Source organism: Alligator mississippiensis, chromosome 1, assembly GCF_030867095.1.
Source record: "Alligator mississippiensis isolate rAllMis1 chromosome 1, rAllMis1, whole genome shotgun sequence".
Taxonomy (NCBI): Eukaryota; Metazoa; Chordata; order Crocodylia; family Alligatoridae; genus Alligator; species Alligator mississippiensis.
The window spans coordinates 267,678,383-267,695,951 of record NC_081824.1 but is presented as its reverse complement, the minus strand read 5'-3'; the positions used below and the strand labels follow the sequence as shown (position 1 = coordinate 267,695,951).

General features: G+C 44.8%; 1 protein-coding gene and 1 long non-coding RNA gene across 2 annotated transcripts in view; both read right to left on the bottom strand.

Moving 5' to 3' along the window:
- Nucleotides 1–17,569, bottom strand: part of PTGFRN (prostaglandin F2 receptor inhibitor) — a 112,686-nt gene that overhangs the window by 79,428 nt on the left and 15,689 nt on the right. The window lies entirely within an intron of this gene.
- LOC109280389 (uncharacterized) lies at nt 16,106–17,542 on the bottom strand. Its single transcript, XR_002086689.2, has 2 exons — nt 17,404–17,542; nt 16,106–17,202 (listed from the first exon to the last, which is right to left on the bottom strand). It is a non-coding gene; the product is annotated as an uncharacterized LOC109280389 (long non-coding RNA).

Sequence of the window (17,569 nt, the reverse complement as noted above, 5' to 3'; positions counted from 1 at the left end):
ATTCCACTGCCAGCGCTTGTTGCAGGACTGATCAGCCAGAAAGCCCACGCATGGCATGACGGATGGCCAGAACATACCGGCGCAGAACATCTTATGCTAGCAATCATTGGAGTCTCGTACTGTGCCTGGAACCCCAGAGCATGTGCGCTGGGACTGACATCACTCCAGCGAATAAGACCATGGCCTCACCGTCATCTACAAGATCCTGGAACTGTTCCAGTAACCGTTCACAGCATAGATAGTTGTCTTGAGGTTTATGGGCGAAAGAATATCGTCGTCCTCTGGATTCTGCTTAACCCAATGGTGAACCAACCTGTGAGTAATCTCCTTCATCAGTTGTCACGACTGCGTATCCTAATGGAGCCAAGATTATCTGGTGATCGGGAATGTCGACACCTGACCGAGATTCAAGGCACAAGACACCGCGAATCCGATCTTCCATCATTGCCACAGAGAACACCAGAGGAGCGATACATGTTTGGATTTCTCCTACAGCGTTCTGGACTCAATAAGCAACAACTTCAGATTTTAGGGGACGCAGGCCAATGGCAACTGGCCTATGAGTTAGGTTTCCATTACCTAGAAGAATTAGATGACAGCTCCTCGACGATTTCATCTAGTTGAGTGTGCAAGAGAGGATAGATTAAAGTAGCAAACACTTATATTATATGTTTAGAAATGATAGTATAGTTCCATGGAAATTTTGTAAATATTTTGAGATACGTTAACTTATTTTTTGAGAGTTTTTGTTTACAGATCCGGAATTCAGAGTGCGTGGTGAAGAGAAGCTCCAGGAAGGATAATACCATCGGAAGAAGTGAGGGCCTGACGTGCGACTTCGCCATGACGCCCACTGAAGCCCTGATCATGCAGTTTTTTGTTATGAATCTGATTATGTGTATATGTATTTGTGTTGGTTATTATTTGGTTCGATCCCTTGAGGACGAACTTCTTATGTTGATGGATTTTGTGTTTACCTGTTTAGTTCGACGACCCGTGATAAGAGCTCTTGATTACTCAAGTGACGAGCGTGTAGCATAATTTAGCTATGCCTTCAGCAAGGGGGGATGTCACAACCCAAGGGTGTGATTTTTTGTTTGTGCGCGCTTCGGCACTGCTAAATTATTTTCACGCCGTTTGTAGCTTTCTTTGCAGGGTGCGTTTCTTCATTGCAGCACAAAAATGCACATTGCAAGGAGTTCCCGCCATTTGTATTTAAATTTGTGCCCCACTATTGGTCAGTTCTAAATTATTCCTACATGGCGGCTAGTGATTGGCTTGCTAGCTGTATAAGAGGCTTGAGTGGTTTCCGCCCAAGTTGGAGGACTCCATGAACATCAGGAGGAGGAGACTTCACGTCTCATGAAGATGTCTAAGCGCTGTGGAGCCTATCGGACCCAGCGTGTATTTCAAGAAGGCTACAGGGGTCTGATCAGCCTCTAGCCTCTCCCCGTCACCGCCTAATCCCTCGACGTACCCTTCCCTGCGCGCACAAGCTCCACGGAGCCTAGCAGACTTCGTGTGAGTGAATCCAGAGCTCTGTCCGAGTCCTTAAACTGGGACTTAAGCGAAGTTTTCCTGGAAGTTTTCCAGCCTGCACCGCGACCATCTACAGTGTAAGTAAACAATCTTAAATTAACCATTAAGCGTCCGTGCCTAATTCTAGCGTGCTGCCTGCCTTCCCCGACCCGGCGTGTCCGGGCTGCTGGCCACAGCCCGCCGCACAAAAAAAAAGGGCCTCGGACCGCTCCCGGCCCGCACACTTATGTGTTTCATTTTAACATTTAAAAAAAAAAGGGGGGGGGGGAGCTTTCACCGTATATATCAGGAGTATCAAACTCATGTGGCCCCACAGACTGAAAGAGTGGCATGAGGCCAGTTCGTGAGCCACATGAACCAGTCTGGGACTTGTGCTGTATGCAAAGCAGATCCCAGAGCGCCTGAGTGCTGTGTGCACGCAGCACAGAACCCAGAGCTGTTCTACAGGGGCAGGCATATATGACTCAGATCCTAGAGTAGCTGGAATGAACGTTGCATGCAGTGCCTCCTAACCAAAGGCATGTAGCACAGATCCCAAAAGTGCAACACATGGTGCCCACCCCAAGCAGACTACACCACACAGTGCCCACACCAGAACACACACCACCCATAGTGCTAGTGATAGCAGCTCTGGAAACCACCCTGCACATGGTATCTGCTCAGCCAGTCCAGGACCCAGGGCTGCATGTGGCACTTACAGGTGTCACATGCTGTGCAGGTCCTAGACTGACTGCGCTGCATGTGGCACCTGCTCCAGTCTCACAGCTACCAGGGCAGGTGCCATGTGTAACGCAGCCCAGCTGGGGCAGGCACTAAGAATAATGCTTCTGGGATCTGCATTATGCATCCCTGGCCAGACTGTGCCACAGGCAGTGCCTGTTCCAACCACTCCATGATCTGTTTCAGGCACTCAGCTGTGAGGCACAGTTCTGAAGCAGCCAGGGCAGGCACTGCAAATGGCATGCATCCCAGGCTCTGCTGGGTCAACACTGGACGCCAGATGGCAATGGCATGGCTCTGAGGGCCAGATGTTTGACGCTCCTGGTATGGGGGTGGTGGTGTGTGGGCAGGTAACAGATCTTTCATTGTGAAATGATGTTTTGAACATTGAATGAAAAGCTAACAGTTTTAACATTACCTGAAATCTGAATAAACATTTTCATGCAACCCAAAACAAAGTCTTTTCGTTTTTCAAAACCATCAATGAACAAAATAAAAATCAGTCATTCACGCAATCCTAACTGGTTATGGTCACACATAACTCATCCCACTACTCTACCCCAATTCTGATTTAAGCTATGTGGTTTTATCCATGTTCACAGAAAACTTTCAGGCACAACTTATTCCTCCCTTTACATGCCTACAGCTTCCTGTCCATGTTCCACTTTTTGGAAACCATTTGAAATCAGCCTCCATATAGATTGATCTTGTAGAAACTTGCTCTTCAGCTAAGAGAAACTAGCATCTTAGTCTTAAAAAAAAACCTGACCTACACAGCCCAGCCAAATTACAGGCAGCAGAAGCTACAATACTGACATATCCAACATGAGTATGCCAGCTCTAGCCTGTCCAGCTAGTCTTACTCTTGCACAGTTTTCTGCTCCATTCACACGCACAGTCACTGCAGATTGTGTAAGGTGCTGAATGAGCAGCAAGGTTGCTAGAGATGCTCAACAAGTACAATATGTGGTACAGGAGCACCCTGGTCCCATGCTTGACAGTGTATTCATAGCTCCATTTTCTGAGACAAATCTGATGTTTGTAGGACAGGTAAATTACTGAAGATTATCTAAAGCTCCATCTTCGCTGTAAAATCAGCTGCACAGGGAGCCAAGGTAAAAGCACTGACAATAAAAACATTCAGCTTGGGTGGTATGGCAGCATGGTAATACTGTCCACGCCCTTTCTGTACATGTAGTACAAGTAGGGTGATGCCACCATGGTACATAAGTCCATGCATTAGCAGGAGCATTGCCAACAGATCAAGGGAAGTCATTATTCCCTTCTATTCTGCACTGGTGAGGCCACACAGGGAGTCCTGTGTCCGGTTTGGGCCCCCCACTACAGAAAGGATGTGGACAAATTGGAAAGAGTCCAGCAGCGAGCAACAAAAATGGTTTGAGGGCTGGGGTGCATGACTTCTGAGGAGAGGCTGAGGGAACTGGGTTTATTTAGTCTGCAGAAAGAAAAGAAGACTGAGGGGGTTTTGACAGTAGCTACCCGAAGGGGGGTTCCAAAAAGGATGGAGCTAGATGTCACCTTAATGATAAGTTTATGTAGTTTATACAGTATGTAATAAATGCCCATTAGTCAATTTAGGCCAGAATCAAAAATTAACTAGAATTCCGAGAAATTGAAGCCTAAAGGATTTTAGACAAGTAATCAGAAACTGAGGGCACTAAAAGATCACTGCAGGGGAAAATTCCACTTGGTGGCCAAAACCTTGCCGCCAAGAAATTTTCCATGACATAATATCCGAGCCCAAATATGGGTACAGTGATGAGTTTGGGAAGGAAAGGCCCATGATGGCAATTCACCCAATATATAAACCGTAACCTACTGTCCCAATTTGGAGGTAACCTCACTTGCAGAACACTGAAGGAAGAATCGCAAGCGTAGGTTGGATCAGACTGATCGCCTGAACCACCCTCTCCGTGAACACGAAGCTCTCAGGTCACGCTGAAGCCACGGAGTGCCCGAATGGGACCGAAGGAAGGGGACTTACTCCTATCACTACTGAGGCCAGCCCATTAAACTGTACTACTAAGGAATGAAAGCACATCTAGGTATTTGGCTTCTTGGAATCCTAGGATTGTAAGTATAGCATGAATAATAGTAGTAGTAGTAGTATCTTTCCTGGTTCAAATTTCACAGTTAGTTGTAATTGTAATTGTTCTTGTAATACCAATTCTTATAGCATTGTTTGGGAAGGAAGTGCATTTGGAGTATTGTTCTTAATATATGTAGTTATCATGTTTTTAATGTTTATGGTATTTCTTAAAGCAAGGCAATGTTATATGTGTAGTAAAGAATTTTAAAATAGTGTTGTATGAACTAAGTGTGTAATCATTGTAAAATCGTGCAATTAACTAAAACTTCCCACAGCCAGTGCATCAAACGAAGCAGTAATTAGTGTGGGATCTTTCTCTATTCCATAACCCACTAGAGAACACTAGACTGTTTTCATTGGTGGCAGATGACAGAACAAGGAGCAATGGTCCCAAATTGCAGCAAGGAAGGTTTAGGTTAGATATTAGGAAAAAAATCTCTCACTAGGAGGGTAGTAAAACACTGGAACAGATTACCCAGAGAGGTGGTGGAATCTCCATCCTTGGAGGTTTTTAAGATTTGACTAGACAAAGCTTTGGCAGGAATGATCTAGTTGGGGATGGTCCTGCTCTGAGCACAGGGCTGGACTAGATGACCTCCTGAGGTCCCTTCCAACTCTAATTTTCTGTGATTCGATGATGTAATTTAGTTATTTTGCAACTGTAGACATCCTCCGGGCAGATTAGCTGACTTGTCTGTGGTGATGTGGTGAATCAATGACAGTCGGGGATAGAACACATACCTAGTTTCCATTTCATTATATCGGGGTGTTAAACATATGGCCCATGAGCCAGATCCAGCCCACAAAATCATTTGACCATTTGGCCACCTGGCCCATGGGTTGCTAAACTGAATCCATGCACTGGCCCTGGCCCTGCACACTGCATGAGGTGTGGACCTGGTGCCGCATACCCTGTGCATACCCCAGGGGGCTCACTTTGGAGCATGTGCTGTATGCAGCTCCTCATTAGATTGGTTCTGCACGCCAGCTCCAAAACCAACCTGGATCAGGCCATGCCAGAACCAGTGCACAGGGCCAGCCTGGCTGGGAGCCACATGCAGTTTGTGCCCTGTGCCAGCCCCCTGTGCTGCATACAGGGTGTATGGCAAGTCCAGCTCTACACACCACATGCAGCACACACTACCCAGGGGGCTTGCAGTGCATACGGCATGCAGAGCCAACATGGGGTTCTGCGTCAGGCTTGGTGCTGCACACAGCACAGGGGACCTGGGCACAGGTGGCATTCAGCACCATGGACCAGCCCCCTGTGCTGCCTGAAGCATGAGGTTCAGCCCATGCACTGCAGGCAGCATGTGTTTCATGCTGGACCTGCTGCCACATGCACAGCAGTCCCCAGATCCTGTGATGCAGCGAGGAGGCTGGACCCAGGAACACCCCGGGCACTGCACAGGGAATCAGTCCCAGTCCAGCCCAGCAAGCCTTATCCAGCCCATGGGGCTGAACAGCTTTGATACTACCATACTAGATTATGCAACCTGAGATGCAACCTGTGGCAGTTCAGGTAGAAGATAGGGTAGATGTGCACTTCATAGACTAACCAAAACCTCACGTGCGTGTGTGCAAGCACACAGAAACTGTCATCAGTTATTGAAGGCTCACATCATCAGATATCGTAAAAGGCAGAAACAAAGGTGGGATAGCAGAACATTTGACTTATCCTCCACCAGATGGTGTCCCTGTAGTTTAATAGCCCCTACTGGAAACTTTCATTTGGGCATCTCGGCTAATGAAAGGCAATCTGCCACCTCATGGGCACAGTGATGACATGGAAAACCAATGCAAGCCTCTGTTTTCAGACACATTCTCTTGGGACCACTGGATCCCCAATTAGCACTTAAGAGCCAATTTCAGGTCACACAGAGCAGAGCAGCCCTGTTTAGTATGCTAATCTATACAGCATCTGAGTAAACAGGAACAAAGATGTTTCCCACTGCCCACCCTGCTACCCCTCCTTTCTCTGCCCAAGGCTGGAAAGGATCTTGTGAGGGCATGTGTACATCCCTCGCCTCCCACACCACCCTGTATGAGACACAGCAGAGCTCTTCCTCCTCTGATACAAGATTTATGTAGACACTTCTGAACTGAAAACAGGGGCATCACATATTTAGTCCTTGCTACTGCACCTTTATTATTTGTTATGACCATAACGAAAGCCCCTGCTACACGTTACATACATTACACAATTAATTGGTTAAACACGCAGTAAACTTAGAGTGGCCACATGTGCAAAGTAAATATACATGATAAAAATGACTATCCTGAACCAACCAGAGCATTACAAGAGCAAATCAGTTATAAAATTAGTGCTTGAAAATATGCAACAATTCTATAGTTGGTTTCTATCTAGCCCAAAGAAAAACCCTCTCAACCCAGGCAAAGTCATCCAACTCCAGTCCCAGGCAAAAACGGGGAGGTTAAAGTGCCACTGGTTTAACATGAGGCAGTTTTTCATTACAATTATTTTTTAGCTCCATCTCATGAAACTAGGAGCCAGAGAAAGGGATGGAAAAGACTGGGGGCCTAAAAGAAACTTTCAGAAAGACATGAAAGGAGAGCAGTCATTTTGGAGGGGTCTCTAGTGACCACAGAGTTCAATAAAGACCGCATACAATGAGTGAGAACTAACAAACTGTGATTGTCAGGGATCCTGGTTTTCTCTGTTTAAAAATTGCAAAATCTCTGATTAAACCCCCCACAAAATCCACATTTTTCTGTGATTAAAATGAAACACCACTATCTATATACAAGTATCTGTTAAACACAATGCTTTATTGATATATTTGCAATTTAAGAGCAATTTGGAAGCCTACCTGTGCCTCGATCACTATAATAACATAAATTCTAAATACCTATATATTTTGGTGTTTGATTTTGGATTTTTATCATGGAAAATCAGAGCTCCCCCTGCCAGCTATGGTGATATGGGGCTTGTGGCTGTGGCACCAAGCTTCCCCGACCCACTCTGCCCTGCCATGCCAAGTCCCGCTCACTGGGCTGTGTAGGCCCCTAGGGGAGGGCAGCGTGAAGCCCCAAGCCCGCAGCCCACTATCCACCGCATGCACAAATCTGGGGAGCATGTGGCCCCCCCACTGCCCATCCAGGAGTGCATGCAGCAGCAGGGAGCCAGCCCCCTCCCTTACCCCCTGAATGAGTCACCTGCAGCCCCATCCCTGCAGCCACGCATCCTAGCCCCAGGCCCCAAACCCCATCCATCCCCTAGGATGGGCAGCAGCCCGAGCCCTGCCCAATTCCTTCCATCACTATGGGGGACTCAATCCCCCCACCCCCGAGACTTACCTGCAGGAGCTGCTCTCCAGACTCCCTGATGGTCGTGTGCATGTACACATGCACATGGTGCTCCCTTCCTGACTGCCGTCCTCCCACTCCCCCCAGCCCCTTGCAGGCTGGATCTCTGGAAGAGTTCTCAAAAACCTAGCCAAATTCAAAATTAACAAAACCAAATTCAATCTGGTTACATGTTCAAGATTACTATAAATTGAGCATAACAATACTCAATTGCAACCATAACCCAAGATGGCACTCTTGCTTACTTCAGAGTGAATCACCGTGCATCAGGTTTATAACTGTGGTACAACTCCTGATATTTGCATGTGTATTGATGGATGCTAAATGAGCCACTGGGCATTTTAACCCTTGCAACTTGAATTTCATAGATTCATAGATTGTTAGGGGCTTAAAGGGACCTTGCAGATCATCGGGTCCTGCCTCCCTCCGCTCTAGGCAGAAAGACAACTGGGGTTTGGTGACCCCAGCAAGGTGACTGTCCAGTCTCCTCTTAAAAACCTTCAGAGTAAGTGACTGCACCACCTCTGGAGGGAGCTTATTCCACAGTCTGGACACCCTGACTGCAAAGCAGTTTTTCCTGGGATTAAGTTCAAGTGTCAACATTTTACCTCACGTCACAAAATGAGTTTGATCCTGACCAGAAGCATGATCCCATCACACACTACACTACCCCACAGTAAATTTAGAAAGAACTTGCAGAAATTACTTTAGAACCTTTTCCAAACTGTAATTTTAAACAGAGCTACAAGAGCTTGCGTGACTTTCATTACCTGTCTGACCCACCTCAGTACATGAACGGCATGCCTGAAGAGCTATGCTTCTAGCTGAAAGGCAAATGGTACTGTAGTGGACAGCAGAGTAATTTTTTTTAAAACAGTAGCTGAGATGAAAGCTTCAGTTGGGGGAGAGAGGACATGAGAAAGAGAGATACACAACTCCTGAACTTTAAATAAAAATGATTCTTATTTGAAGAACATGCCTGCTACTTACTATTCCAGCCCTTGTAAGAAACAGCCAGCTAGATACAAAGATTTTTAGAAATGACTAGTGATTTAAAACTCTCAGCTTCAGATATCTTAAGATAGGATTTTCACAAAATACCAAGCACTGACCCTCTAAGCAATTTCTCTCCCTTCAGCGTTAGAGGAGATCATGCTATTTCTTACTGCTGATGATGGGGTTGTAGGGTTGTTCTTGGTTAGTTATACTATGCAAACATCCAGCAAACAAAAAGGAAGCCATAATTACTCTTACAACTAGACAGTAAACTGGATAATTCGCCACTCCAAAGCGAAGGCGAACAATGAAAAATTGTCCGGCAGTGACCAGTTATAAGGAGTTAATCATTGGGGTTGGGATGGAAAAGGAGCCACTACGGATATATGAATAAGGGTAAGCGAAATGGATGGCAAAATTACCCCATTGGCAAACTAGCCAGAGCTTACTGTAATGGAAGCTGCTGATCTTTGGGTTACACAATTACCTGACACTGAGAATTATCTCAGAAGAATATCAAACAATCTTACTGTTGGCCACATACTTGAACACATATTGCAATGGGAGGAAGACAGACTGCATATGACAATGTGCATCTTCTCACCTCTTGTCATACATATACTATTTGATCGCAGGTTTTTCTAGCAAAAGATTCTAGAACCAAGTTTTAGCCAACCATGGCACAAGATAACACAACCATCCAGGAACCCAGTGATGCAAACAAGACTGTTGGCTACTGCCAACCTTATTAATGATGTGCAAAGCACTAGTGTCCTTCACAGATGCTTAGAACATGAAGCAAAGAATGTAACGTCCAATTTGAAAGTCACAAACAAGTCTGAATTGAGTTGAAAATCTTAAACTGAAGTTTGGTCCAGATAAAAACACCATGAGGCTTTTAATGCATATTCTGTAAACTTAGATCCTCCTAAATAAACAATACCATATAAAAGACCAACATGCAGCTTTTGTTATCAGCTCCCGGAGGCCCCTCAGCTTGTGAATAGCGCTTCGGTAACAAAGGACTTACACAGCTCGCCTGGAGTCAGGTTTTCAGAGAGGTGGTTCTGATTATGTCCAGTCACAAAAGCATGCATCAGTGCTTTCAAATATCCACGCTAGTGGGCACACAATGGCTTCCACTACTCCAGCCTTAGTACTGAAGACATGAGTTTGCACATCATTTAGAATAATCAGGGGATATACCCCTCCCCACCAAAAAAGGGAGCCCTCAGCTCTTCTGAAAGGGGGGGAGGGGGGGAGAAAACTGTTAGAAACTTGACAACATTCTGTCAATTTTGACAACATGCAAAAAAATTCTGAACTGAAAGCCTGTTGTCAGATACATTTATCAAAAACAGGATGAACAAGAGGCATTGAAAGCCATGTGACATAAAAAAATCCCCTTTGTTGCTCTCAGGATGGCATCTCGGATGCCAATGTATCTTGAAAGAGGCAACATGTTATATCAACAAAGCCCTAACAGGCAGAAGAAAAGGAGTTGAGTGGTACTTGGCTGTGTTAGTCTGAAGTCAGGCAGAAGGCTGGGCAAGTAAGCACCTCACAGACTAACTTGTTCAGAAACTCAAAAGCTTTTGTAGGTAACAGTTTATTTCAGGGGTGGGCAAAATGCACCCTGCCAGTTTATTGCATCTGACTCAGGGCTGCCCCCGCAGTGCTCCGCATGGAGCCAAGACTCACCTGCTCCCGCCTGGGGCGACGTGTGCCGCACTCCCATCCAGGGCAACCTGCACCACACTCCCGCCTAAACCCATCCCACTCCTGCTGACAGCACTGCCTCAGTCCTGGCACCTGGGGGTGGCCGAATGGTGAGAGGGCAGCCAGAAGCTGAAGCTCTACATGGTGGGGCAGGCTCCAACCAGATGCAGCTTCCTGTCCACCTGGCTGGGCGTGTGGTGTCCAGCATGTGTCCCTATGGCCCCTGCTGCTTCCTCACTGCCCACATCAGCACAGTAGGGACAGGAGGAAGAGGAGGAGCAAATGGAAGCTTAGCAGTACCTAGGCAGTGCAGCCGCACCAGAAGCAGCCCCGCCAGGAAGCTGTGCATGCTGGCCAGGGCCATCAGCAGGCATGGGGCAGTATACAATATACAAGAGCAACACTTTATTTTGAGCTATTATGCAACTGCCTTTATATATACTACTCAAAGAAACATAAATCAGGGCAAAAATTATCTTTGGAATTAAAATATGTTATAGTAGATGTTTGATTTTTAGTATATGATTTGTTTTACTAATCTATAATTCGTTAAAATAATATCTTCTGAAAGATTGTGTGTGCGGCCCTCAACAGCTCACCAAAACTCATTAAGTGGCCCACCAACCAAAATAATTGCCCACTCCTGGCCTACTTCATCATATGTTCTGAATGCAGTGTGAAAGGAATTATACAAAAGGAAAAACTATAAAGACAGTTTTGCCAACATTTTTTTAATTAAAAGATTTATTTTAAAGTGTATGTAAGCTATATATATATAACATCATGATATGTGAATTTAAAAGGCACGGTAAAAGAGCAACACGTTTTTCACTTGGTAACCCACTAGAAGTCATTTTCTTTCTGAATTCTTTATTGTTTGCAATTCCTCCTCTGAAGCTTTAAAAAACCCCTGTTCATCCATCTCTCTCCCTCCCCGCCCTTCCCATTCAGTAAATAATTTTTTCTTCTAGTGCATCCCAAATTAACTCGTTTTTACTTCCGTGCATGTACAGCAATATCATCAGTGAGGTTAACAATAACATCCTGAAATAAAGTTGGTTAATTATTAAAAAGTAATCAGAGTTATTACACTTACTAAAGAAAAACTAATAAGCCCTTATATGGCCAGTGAAGAACCAGCAGAAGAGCTACAACATTTGTGGGATCGTAAATAACATGTCAATTTATTCTCATTAATTTCTTGTAAACAAGAACTGAATTAAAAAAAAAAAAAAAAAATCAATCATTTGCTGGGCATTTCCCAGGAGATCAGCCTAGTTAAAATACACAATATCAAATGAAGATATTGTGTCAGATAACACCAGAAGAGCAGCAGTGTTTGTCGTTTTATAGCTAAGACTACCAAAAATTAACAGAGAACAAACGAAGTAGAGTTGGACCTTCTAGACTAATTCAGAGATGCATAAGCTTCATAAGTAACAGCTCACCCAATGTTGCTTCCAAAAGCTTATACATCTCTGAATTAGTTTAGGAGGTACAACTCTACCCTGCCATCTGTGTGACTTCAGGCTAACACAGCTGACAACCCCTCTGCTCATAAATCAGTAAGTAGATTACAGGCATGCATCTGATTCAGTTTAAACCAGGGGTGGACAAAATATAGCCTGCAGGTCACAACCAGCCCACCAGGTGATTCTATCTGGCCTGCAGGGCCCCTCCAAAAGGTAATTATCATCAGCCCATGGTTGCTCCTCTGCAGCAGCAGTCTGGCCTCTGGTTACTAGACAACCCCCACCCCAGCCTGGTCTGACACTCCTCACCCCCAGCCACAAGGCAGGAGGAGCTGGAGGCCAGAAGCTGTGGGGAGCCCCACCCAATTGTGCTGGGCCGGGCCAGCCTGACTTTGCGCCTCCACATGTGGCTCCTGGGACTCCAGCTGGGAGCCACGGGCAACAGGGTTGGGCCAGCCCACCCTGTCCTCTGCTGCTACATGCAGCTTGTGGGATCCAGGCAGAATCCATGGGGAGCCCTGGGCAATAGGGTCGGGCTGGCCTGGCCCACACTCTGCCACCATGGGCAGCTCCCGGGATTCGGCTGGGGCTCCAGTTGGAATTGTTCAGCACCCCTGCCTCCAGTGGCTCCTCTTCATGTCCCTGGTGCAGCACTCTGGGCAGCTCAGTCAAGACGGGAAGTGGGGGCGGGCAGAGGGGAGACGCTAAAGCTGAGGGTGTGCTAAACCCAGCACACAGGGCTCTAGCTCCAGCTCCAGCTCCCAGCCACCTTCCACCCACCCAGAGTGATTAGCAGCCACTTGTGAGCAGCCCAGCAGGTGGAAGGCGGCTCTGCTAGAAAGCTGTGCACAGTGGACAGGGTCGTTGCAGGAAAGAGCGCAACGTAGGTACAGGTGAGAGAACAGGGCATGATTTAGTATATGGTTTGGTTTTTTTAAATCTATACTGGGTAAGAAAGAACAGGCAGGGCTTGGCCCTATGTGGAGCGCCAAGGCCAAAGGACTGCACTTGCACCACCCAGCTGAGCTTTGCTGCACGCACCCTCCCCCACTCACCCCTGGCCAGCTCCCATGTCCTAGCACTCAGGCAACCCCCAACACATGCACACCCAACCCACCCCACACTACAGCCACACACCCCAATATACCCCCCTGCATACCTCCCACACACCCTACCACACTCATATACAAACCCACCCCCCAACCGCCCCACATCCCCCTACACACAACATACAAGAGTAAAACTTTATTTTGAGCTATTATGCAATCATCTCTATATACACTACTCAAAAACATATAAATCAGGACAAAATATCTTCTGAAGTAAAGTTAAAAGATATTATAATAGAGGTTTGATTTTTAGTTTAAAATCATTACCAAGGTCAAATCAGTTCCAAATTCAGTTGGCCAAAACCCAATAGTCAAGTTCCAAAACTGGACTGAGCAGAACTCAGTCATCAAGTCTGTGTAGCTCACCCACCAGGCAAGTATCCTCCCTCCCAGACCCATCGATCTAAGGCTTTGGATACTCCCAAAATCTAGACAGGCATCCTATGTGCAAGCCCCAAGTCAGAGGCCTTGGAATTCAGATATCCCCTGGCACGCTTGATCTTAGACAAATGGCCAAGAAGCCTTTGCTTGATATTACACATGATATTATTACAAAGCCAAAAGGCTCATGATTTACCATATAGTTCATTGGGCTGTCCCCAGCAGAGTCAATATTCCAAGCCATGGCAACCCCACAACTCAACAGTGTTTAGTATGTGTGTGTATCCAAATACCCCCCACAAAGAACCCGTGTGTTCATTTGCCCTCACTCATGACTGGAACTGGGTGTTCTTGTCGCACATCCTGGGATCCTCCAAAAATGTATATGCAGATGAGGTGCAGACAACCTGGTTTGGCTTCACCTCATGGAGGGTAGGGCTGCACTAATCATGTGTGACAGGCTGAGAGAGGAGGTGACAAAGGGATTGTGGATGAACTATTTGGGGCCCAATTTGGTGATGTTTTCCAGACATTTAAGGCTGCTGGTAAACCATCAAAAATCCTTGGAAATGGGAAAGAGTGGCACAGCTCAGCTATCAGAGTGAAGTAGTCAAAATGTATGTAACGTACACACCTTCTGGCTCAGGACCTTCTGGCTCACCATAACTTGAAAAAGTGTTGGTGCTATGGGGAAATGAGCATAATGAGCACTAGCTCTTGTTCAGATGGGTTGCACTGGTAGGTACTCAGAGACAAGCCCTCCAAGGAAAACAATGAGGAAGATGACAATGAGGACAACAATGATGATGGAGATGACAACAAATACAATGACAAGTGAATGGACTGGGCAAACGGGAAGGGGAACTGGTAAGGGGGGGGAGGGAGGCACTGAGGTAGTCTTTTGCATAATTGTGACAATTAAAAATGATGGTGACGGGCACGTGGATACATGGGTGTGGTGCAGTCTTTGTAACAGGACTAAGAATGGTGTAACAGTAAAAGTGCGTTTTGGACCGTCAAATGAACCATAACTGACACAAGACAGATTGGTAGAGGTATCATTATATATAAATAAATATTTTGCAAAAACAAACAAACAAAAAAAAAATCAGTAGAATGGTTCCCATCGGTATTTTTGCCCAATATGGGCTATGTGTTTTCAGTGTTGACTGCATTTAATCAACTTCATAGTTTCCATTACTGAGCACATGCTACTTTTGGCAGCAGTTTAATGATAGACAATGTATTTAATGAGGTTTCTTTGTATGTGAATAAGACAAGGGGCATTTTCTCTCCATGCTGATTATGGGGAAAAAAGTTCATCTTGTATTTCATTAAATATGGTAAATACCTGTTTTGTGCCTCAAGACATACCCCATTTTATTTATCATTTTACACATTCAGTAATCATCTTCCCCCTGATTTCTATCCCATTCTGTTTTCACTCCATTGGTGGATGAGTGAACTCAGAGGTAAGTAATTTGTATAAATTATAAATGCTGTGTGGGAATCAAAAAGTAAAAGGTATTTGGGATGCTGTTGAGAAGCTTCTACAACGATGTAAAGAGCTGATTTTGTTGGCAACCCAGCAGGTGAATTCTGTCTTTCCGCTATTACATATATTTAATAAAACTGCTCTCACTCTGTTAGTCTGATTATAAAATCATCATGATAGAGGCTGCATTTAAGTTCTTGTAAGTCACTCTATACACTTCCTACTCTCTAGTTCAGTGGTTCTCAAACTTTCTGAACTCAAAGCAGTCCTTGAGAAATGCCACCTCTTAGCTTTCACCTGACTATAGAAAAATGATAGAATTCTTTTGCTGAAAAAAAAAAATTCAGAAAGACGAAAGACCATACATAACAGGTCAGAATGTTTTTGATACTATGGATTCCTATTTAAATCTCTGGGTTTAATCTGGTGCATCATGTATAGGTATGTCTGCACACCTAACCATGCTAATATTGCACAGCACCCTGTAGCATCCTTGAAAAGATGTCACAGCACTCTAGCTGAGAATCACTGCTCTAGCTGGTAAGCATTCTTCAGGAGTTCATGCATAGAGGAGCACCCCCACCCTCTCCTGAGGAGGGCATCTGGTTGCTGCTGCAATATAAACAAGTTTGTAAGATGAGATCTTTGGCCTCTTAATGAATTCTTCTACTTGTACTGTTTGTTCTCAACTTGAAGTCATAATCATAGCCCTATTTTGGTGTTTCTGTAGCTGCAAAAGGCAACAGAATCCAGCCTGTGACACAGAACTGAATGCAAGAATCTAAACTTTTTTTAACAGTTGACTTTTTAGCAATTATGGTTGGTAAGAAAATCTCCAAAACAAAAACCTAATGTAAACCAATGAAGTCATGAATCTACAGATAACCTGAAACAATAGCCAAGAGGGAAGCCTCCTCAATCATTATTGTTGGATGTGAACTCAAAATGCCAATGTTGGCAAGTTTAGTATCTTCATTATTAGTTATTTGACTGTTAATTTTAGGAGAAATACCCAACAACTCTATTTGCTTCTGCTGGATGCAAACACTGAAGGCAGTTCGGTGATGCAATATGGTGTTGATGGTTGCCAGAACAAGGCACTAAGGAAGTTTAAGAGAACTTCACTCCATATCTCCCTTTGCATGGATCAAGAAAAAGAGAAGATTCATGTCCTATCCCCTGCCACAAGCTTCACCCCACACAGGCTCCTGCGAAGTCATGGGGAAAATCTAAGACCTCAAGTAACAAAACCTTTACTTCAAATCCAGTAGAGGCTTTTAGCATTCTACATCAGAAATCCAAATCTGTACAACAAATTTAAAACTTGGTGGCATTACACATTGAAAAATTTCCAAAATGGAAGTTTCAACAGAACTGTACATCAAAATACAGATATGAAATGCTGTACTATTATTCATTTTCAAAGTTATTTTGATAATAATATCCTGTTTTGAGTTTACTTGAAGTTACTCCAAAAGTCTCTACCTGGTACACAATTCAGTATGTAAGTGCAGAAATCATAATCAGAATTGTTACTCAGAATCAGAGAATTACTGTCTTTTAATCCTAATGAGGTGGAGTGCCAAATACCTTGGTTATAATCCTCTGTCCATTAAGGAGTTTAAATTCAACACAAACCTGTGGGCTTCTTGTGACTTCCCACCTCCCACATTCTTAAAATCAGAAACACAACTCCACCGGCCCCTGGCTCTCCAGCAGTCAAAAGGAGAAGCAGCACAATGCCCAGGAGAAAAATCGACAAGCACTTCAGTCTTCACTCTTTGGGCACTATGGGGAAGACACTGCATTAGAGCAGGAAGAGTTAACAGGAGCAGGATAAAGACAGGCAAGAAAAAAAAGATAGGGTAATGACTGTGTGCAGAAAGAGAAGAGCTCTAAAAGAAGAGCCAGAAGAGGACCTATATTTCTGTCTGATAATGAAAAAGAAAGACTATATATGTCAGATAAGCCCACATCTTTAAGTTAGCACTATTCAAGTTTCTCAGCAGGAATTAGCAGCACTTTATACACTTCAGTTCAGTGCATACACGTCATCTTTTTCTACTAAAAGTAAAAAAGCTTCAGTTCAACCAGACTAGATTAGATCCATGTTGAATTGCATCATTACAGAGGCTGTTAAAGCACACCCACAGGCATAGTGTGACCCCAGGGAATATAGCAGACACCATGCCACCTTGATCCAGGTGACATTCATACACAGGAATTTTAGTTTCCATGGACCTGACATCAGTGTATCTAAGATTGGAAGGACTGTATTTACTCCCTCTCTCTGAAGAATCTACAGCTACCAGCAAGTTGCCACTGCAGCCTCCCCTGGAAAAAAAAAAAAAAAAGTGTGGGCAACACACAATAAAGGAAGTGATCATCAGAAACACAACTGAATTGTGTCAGAGTTACTATGACTTGTTCATACACACTGAAGCCTCAAGAGCACCACACAGCTTGGACGCTAGGTCCAAGGCTTTGGCTTTCCTCCCCACCACCTGCCCAATGCCACCTGCTACTGGAACACACCTAGTGCCTGCTCAGTGTCTGCTTATTTGCAACAGCCTTTCCCTAGCAGGTGAGCAAATGAGGGTCCTCTTCTGTTGCTGCCAGCAAGGAGACTGTCCTGTCAAAGAGAACATAGATCTTTGCAGGCAACTGCTAATTCCATGGGAGAAAAGATCACTGTTTCTGT